The 7,417-nt window shown below is 36.8% G+C and overlaps 1 pseudogene; it reads left to right on the forward strand.

The window, feature by feature from the left end:
- Positions 1 to 294: 294 nt before the first annotated feature.
- LOC123936857 lies at positions 295 to 4,436 on the forward strand (annotated as a pseudogene).
- Positions 4,437 to 7,417: the final 2,981 nt, after the last annotated feature.

Genomic DNA, 7,417 nt, shown 5'->3' on the forward strand with positions numbered 1-7,417 from the left:
CTACCTATGATCTGAACAGGATAGACTTCCACTTACCAAGGTTTGCCTATCTAAATTACCCACCTCCTAATTTACCTACCTACATACGCCAGCTACTGCTGCCTCAGAATGTCCAACCTGCCAGTGACAGAGACCTGCACTGAGTTCTGGGACATGGTTCTATTCCTCAAGCAGACCAACAAGCCCATTGGTGGCAAATTCACTAAATGGGGACCCTTTCATCCTATAAGGCTCAGTGTTTTTTTGTTTGCTTGTTTTGATTTTTGTTTTGCCTTACAGGGAAAGATACCTACTATGGGTTTTCTAATCTGTCTGCAGAACCTCAGCAAGTACCAAGCTAGTGGTGTTTACAAAAGATCTGATCCACAGGTATGAAATTGCACATAAGAGCATCCAGTGAGGACTGGATTCATAGATAAGGTGGTGTGGAAGTGGTTCCATGACCATACGCTCTACAGAATGATCACCTCACTGAGCACTGCAATAGCCTAGTGAAGGCACAACTAAAGCACTGATTTATTGCTATGATTCTTTGAACTGAAAGATATCACCACTGCAGGAAAGTTTGGACTTCCAGTTTTCTAGGAACAGCAGGTGTGAAAAGAATCACTATCCTGAGTAATTCGTCCTGATCTACAGACGAGGTTGCATTAGTTTGCAAACAGAAACTAGTAGAAAAACACAAGTTATCTACCTGGATGCTTCTTGGTTTTCCCTTTCCTGTTTATAATGGTAAATGCACATGCACAGAAACCTGGCCCAAAAAGGCAATTTGATGACCTAGTGGAAGAGGAATGGGAGTCATGCCACCTGTGAAGCCACAAAAACTAGCCAACATTATAGATGAGAATGAAGGGAGATCAGAATAGAGCAAGAATTTAAAAAATGAGGTATCACCTGTGGTCCCAAGACCAACTTGGTATAGGGACTGTAATTTATTCCACTAACTTCACTGTGCTCAGTCTTTTCTCAGGAAGAAAGACTCATAGGAATTGCATGAATATGTGTACCTTTTTCGTGCAAGCTTTAGATTATGACACTGGTGGAAGTGTGCTCAGATCCCTTTCAAGAGAAACTTCATGTAAAGAGTCTCATTGACTGATGGTCTTAGTTCCACTGGTTAGGTATTCAGTCAGGAACCACTCAAAGACAAGGCACAGCCAGAGGATTAGTCCTGGCCCATTCCTAACAGGATTTATCTAGTACAGAAACCCATTGTTATGGTCAAAACTTTCTCAAAACCATGCTGTGTCAGAGGGTCTTTCCCACCCAATTCGCCCCCACCTTCCCGTGCGTCCTCCCCACCCCGTACCCCACTCCTTTCACAGCTGTCAAATTTACAAAGTGGTCTGGAGGTTTTCCCAGCTGATTTCTGTCCCCTCCTCTCTTTTGCAGGCATTTCCATAGTAAATCCTTTGAGCAACAAATCCCATCTTCCTGTTTGCTTTCAGGAGGACCCAAACTGACACAATTCATATAATTAATTTCCCTCTGGCCCACTGTTCAAGAAAATACAGGATACAAATGACCAATATCAGTAATGAAAGTGGACATCACAGCACATCATAAAGATTTCAAAAGAATAATAATGGAATATTATATGTGTTTTCCCAAGAAAGAAGGAAGTTTACCAATTAAAAAAAAAAAGTGATTTGACTTTTGAGTCAGGCAGTCCTGCAGGTGGCATAGGTACAGTAGTAATTCCAGGCACAAAGGGATTAATGAATTTGATCTTAAGTAAAACTAATATAATTTTGCTATTCCCATATTAGCAAGTTTGGAATTCTTTTTAATAGGAAATATGAAAATATAATATTTCAAAAATAATTTTTGAGAAGGGCTATGTCATTTTAATAATTTTATCTATTTTTAAAAGTTATCTTTAATAAGAAAAAGAGTCACTCAAAAATGTTGTCAAAATCTCTATTAACCCCATATGACTTGTCATTTTTCAATTGTATTTGATTACCTCAAAACTCTCCACTCTGGCATCATGAATATAGAGTAAGCAAAATAAAATAATACTGGAAATTAAATAATATTGAACTGAATAACTGAGATTACCTCTCCAATTATGATTGGGAATAAAAATCTGACATTAAATTCCTTATTAATCTTTCTAAAAGCAGGATAAATAGGCTTGGCCACGTTTTAATCAACTAGAGGATTGTTTTTTTCTTACTATGAAAAAAGCACCTAGACAAATGATTTATTGAAATAATGTATCTTTCTATGAGTTCTAGAAAAGTGATTTGAGCAGGAATATGTTCATATTTGTAAGAATGTACATATATTTCCCTTGATTAAATAAAGCAAAATGGATGAAAAATTTCTTCAGGGAAAATAATCATTATTGTGGTCAAATAGAGACTTGAATACAAACATTTTTTTGAAATATTTATAGAAGTTTAATTTTTGCAGTTTTCAAGTACTTCAAATTTTCTCCCTAGATTCATCTTTGTTTAAGAAAAAAATAACATTTTAAAGGTTAGATTTAAAAATGCTATGAGATTCCTGTGCTTTTAAAACATCACTCTTTCTCCTCTATTAGGTTCTTGCCCCAAGCAAAAACCAACACCTAACACAAATATTGAGAAAGAAGAAGAAAAAAAAGAAACCTCAAGAGACACACTAAGATATCTTAGGATTTGAACAATCAAAAAGGCAAAGGTCATATGGGTTACTTGAAAACTCCTTTGAGGGAAAAATTGATCCATTCCTTTAATGTTCTCTACAACAAGGATTAATTCTCTTTGAGTACTTTGAATAATATAAAGGAAAACCCATTAAGGAGAAGAGACTCAATTCACTGCTCTGACCCCCTGATCTATATGAGAACTTCCAAAACCAATCCCAGACTAATATATTCTTTATTGATTTTGATTTTTATATTATCTTAAACCCAGAGAGAGTTTATTTGCTTCTAAAAATATAGTTTAAAATGATCAAATAAGGCTCTATCCCCAAAGTTGCTACCAAGAAACTCTCCTAACACTAGAAAAAGTTCACAGTAGATGCAGGAGGCAGAAAGTAGGGGATAAGAGGAATATAAATTAAAATTTTATCAATTCATATATCATAATTTATTCTCTTTTAAAATGATGACTATTAAACAAGTTAGACTTCACTCTAATAAAGTCATAAATGATAATAAAATATTTGTTTTATTATATACATGTAGCATAGTATCAATATGTATCATATATTGGTATAGCACTTTGTAGATTGTAAATGGCTTTGGAATTTAATCTACATGATGATATGAGTAGGCTTTGCTATTAAATTGTGTTTAATAGCTTGTGTAAGCAGTGAGTGGGCAAGCTAAGAGTGGGGAGTTCACCACGAGGAGGCGTGGCTAGGAGAGCATGCCCGGTTCTTTATGGCTCCACTCTGTGGAACTGTCTCTAGACTGGTATTAGAGCCACTGGCAGTGCACCAGCAGTGGCCAGCCTTGCTGTGTTGTGCTCTAGGTCAATAGTTTCTAAGATTCCAGCTGGACTCATTTGACAAGGCAACATGGAGAAGCCAATGGCAAAAACTCTCAGCTATCCATTCATTATTTATGATGTGTTCTCTGATGCATACAAAGAATTTCGAGATCCATATGAACAGGTAGTGTATTCCTCAGCAGATATAGCCAAAGAAACCTGACAGAATTATTACAATGTTGCTCACCAGTAACAGATAACAGAACAGTAACAGTAACAGATAACAGATAACAGAAGGTTATCCTGGAGAAAATGAAATTCTAAAAAAGTGAAGAAAGGCTCAGTACTAATAGATTCTAGTACTATTGATCCTGACTTTTCCAAAAGAATTGGCCAAAGAAGTTGAGAAATGGGAGCAGTTTTCATGGATGCTCCTGTTTCTGGGGGTGTGGGAGCTGCTCCATCTGGGAACTTCACATTTATGGTAGGAGAAGTCAAAGATAAATTTGCAGCTGCCCAAGAGTTGCTGGGGTGCATGTGCTCCAATGTCGTGTACTGTGGATCTGCGGGGACCCAGTTGACTGCAAAGATCTGTAACAACATGCTGTTAGCTACTAGGATGATTGGAAGTGCTGAAGCTATTAATCTTGGAATCAAGTTAGGGCTTGATCCACAACTATTGGCTAAAATCCTAAATATGGTCTCAGGATGGTGTTGGTCAAGTGACACACCCAGTACCTGGGGTGAGGGATGGAGTTCCATCCTCTAATGACTATTAGGGTGGATTTGAAGCAACACTCATGGCTAAGTATGTGGGATTACCACAAGATTCTGCCACTGTTGCAAAGAGCCCATTCCTTCTGGAAAGTGAAGCCCTTCAGGTCTTCATAGTAGTAATGCACATAGTAGTATATAGTAATATAGCACATAGTAATGTGTGCAAAGGGTTACTCAAAGAAAGACTTTTCTTGAATTTTCCAGTTCCTATGAGAGGAGGAGACCTTCTGAGTTTACCCTTTGGCTGTGGACACTGCTGAAAACCAAACTCTATCTTGGAGGGTGGTTATAACTCACTCCTCACGTAAATGGGTCAAAGGTCACCTGTCTGCTTGTGATCGTCTAGGTCCCAGTAAATCCCAGGATTTTCCATCCATTTTTAATTGCTTACTTTTTAATTTATTTAGCAAACATGTTATTATCTGATTTTTTTTTTCTTCGCAAGCCACTGATGTTCTCTGTTAACTAGCTGATTGAGCTTTCTCAAATGCTTGATCCTTGAGTATCTTCAACTACATCATATCATACTTTGATCAGGATATTATTTATTACACTTTACAAATAAAAACAGATTTTTTTTCAACAGGGTGAAACCTATCTTAAAGGAAATTGGTGTGAGGAAAGGAGTTAGAAAAAGGGATAGTATAGTCAATTACTACCTGTGTCCCTCAGGAGGTTTGCACTGTTAATCAAGTGGTGGTATTCCTGCATTATAGAGGTTACTGATTTATTTTCCAGGAGCTGATACAGAAGAGAACTCTGCTGCATGTTTTATAATTTGGACTCTGTTTTATTATCTTAGTGTGTCCCTCTTGTAACAACTCCCAATACTCAGCAAACTTGTTTTTTATATTTATGCTTTCTTATACATCTTACTCTGTATATTTTTACTTCAAAATTTTGAATTCAAGTAAATTTCTGTGCTGGTAATAAAAAAGTATTTTGGCAAGTTAAGTAATCCCTCTAGGCCTTGGTTTTCTTATTCCAAAAGTAGGAAATTATAGTAAATTATTTCTAAGCCCTTTTTCAACTAAAAAAAAAAAAAAAAAAAAAAAAAAAAACTAATGCTAAAAAATAATCCCCAAAGTAGTTTGCTTTTCTTGTTATGATGCTTCAAGTTTGTATTATTTACCATAGTTTTTTTTAAAGACGTCTTTAAATATCTAGAAATCGCAAACCATAAAATTCACCGATAGAAATTGTACAATTCAGTGTTTTTTTATTATATTCACAGTGTTATTTAACCACAAGGTAAGTTTAGAACATTTAATCACTCCACAAAACTCCATACCCACTAGCAATCACTCACATCTCAGCACTAGCAACCACTAATCTACTTTCTGTGTCTGTAGATCTGTTTATTTTAGACATTTTATATGCATGGAATCATATACTATGTGGTCTTCTGTTAGTAGCTACTTTCACTCACCGATGTCTTCAAGGTCATTCACTTTGTCACATGTTAACATTGTCTCACTTCTTTTTATTGTAAAGAATATCTAATTCTTTGAATGCATATTATCAGTTGATGGACATTTGTTTTTACTTTTTGCCAATCATGAATAATCTTGCTGTAAATATTTGTGAGTAAGTTTTTGAGTGGACATGTATTGTCAATTCTCTTGGATATATACCTAAGGATGTAATTGCTGGGTCATAAGTTAACCCTATGCTTATCATTTTGAGGAACTGCCAAACTGTTTTTTGTAGTAGCTGCAAGAAGAGCATTCTAGTTTTTCCACATCCTCACTTTCTTTTTTATTATTGCAGCCATCCCAGTGGATATAAGATTGTACCTCATTGTGGTTTTGATTACATTTCCCTGATGACTAATGATGTTGATCATCTTTCCATGTGCTTATTTGCTATTTGTATATTTCCCTTGGAGAAATGCCTCTCTCTCTCTCTCTTTCTCTCTCTCTCTCTATATATATAGATAGATATAAATCTATAGATATATATATTATTTTTTCTTCTCTATTTTCTTCTAAAAGTGTAGTTTTAATTCTTACATTTAGTTCTTACATTTATATTTTGTTCTTCCGTTTTGAGTTAATTTTTTTTTTATTTTCACTGCAACTGTTGTTTTTATTTTTTTTCCCTTAATTATGTCTTTTATTTATTTTTTTTATTTATTTTTTCAGCGTAACAGTATTCATTCTTTTTGCACAACACCCAGTGCTCCATGCAAAACGTGCCCTCCCCATCACCCACCACCTGTTCCCCCAACCTCCCACCCCTGACCCCTCAAAACCCTCAGGTTGTTCTTCAGAGTCCATAGTCTCTTATGGTTCGCCTCCCCTCCCCAATGTCCATAGCCCGCTCCCCCTCTCCCAATCCCACCTCCCCCCAGCAACCCCCAGTTTGTTTTGTGAGATTAAGAGTCATTTATGGTTTGTCTCCCTCCCAATCCCATCTTGTTTCATTGATTCTTCTCCTATCCCCCTACCCCCCCATGTTGCTTCTCCATGTCCTCATATCAGGGAGATCATATGATAGTTGTCTTTCTCCGATTGACTTATTTCACTAAGCATGATACGCTCTAGTTCCATCCACGTCGTCGCAAATGGCAAGATTTCATTTCTTTTGATGGCTGCATAGTATTCCATTGTGTATATATACCACATCTTCTTGATCCATTCATCTGTTGATGGACATCTAGGTTCTTTCCATAGTCTGGCTATTGTAGACATTGCTGCTATAAACATTCGGGTACACGTGCCCCTTCGGATCAGTATGTTTGTATCTTTAGGGTAAATACCCAGTAGTGCAATTGCTGGGTCATAGGGTAGTTCTATTTTCAACATTTTGAGGAACCTCCATGCTGTTTTCCAGAGTGGTTGCACCAGCTTGCATTCCCACCAACAGTGGAGGAGGGTTCCCCTTTCTCCACATCCTCTCCAGCATCTGTCATTTCCTGAGTTGTTAATTTTAGCCATTCTGACTGGTGTGAGGTGATATCTCATTGTGGTTTTGATTTGTATTTCCCTGATGCCGAGTGACGTGGAGCACTTTTTCATGTGTCTGTTGGCCATCTGGATGTCTTCTTTGCAGAAATGTCTGTTCATGTCCTCTGCCCATTTCTTGATTGGATTGTTTGTTCTTTGGGTGTTGAGTTTGCTAAGTTCCTTATAGATTTTGGATACTAGCCCTTTATCTGATATGTCGTTTGCAAATATCTTCTCCCATTCTGTCAGTTGTCTTTTGGTTTT

The sequence above is a fragment of the Meles meles genome, chromosome 2 (assembly GCF_922984935.1).
Source record: "Meles meles chromosome 2, mMelMel3.1 paternal haplotype, whole genome shotgun sequence".
Taxonomy (NCBI): domain Eukaryota; kingdom Metazoa; phylum Chordata; class Mammalia; order Carnivora; family Mustelidae; genus Meles; species Meles meles.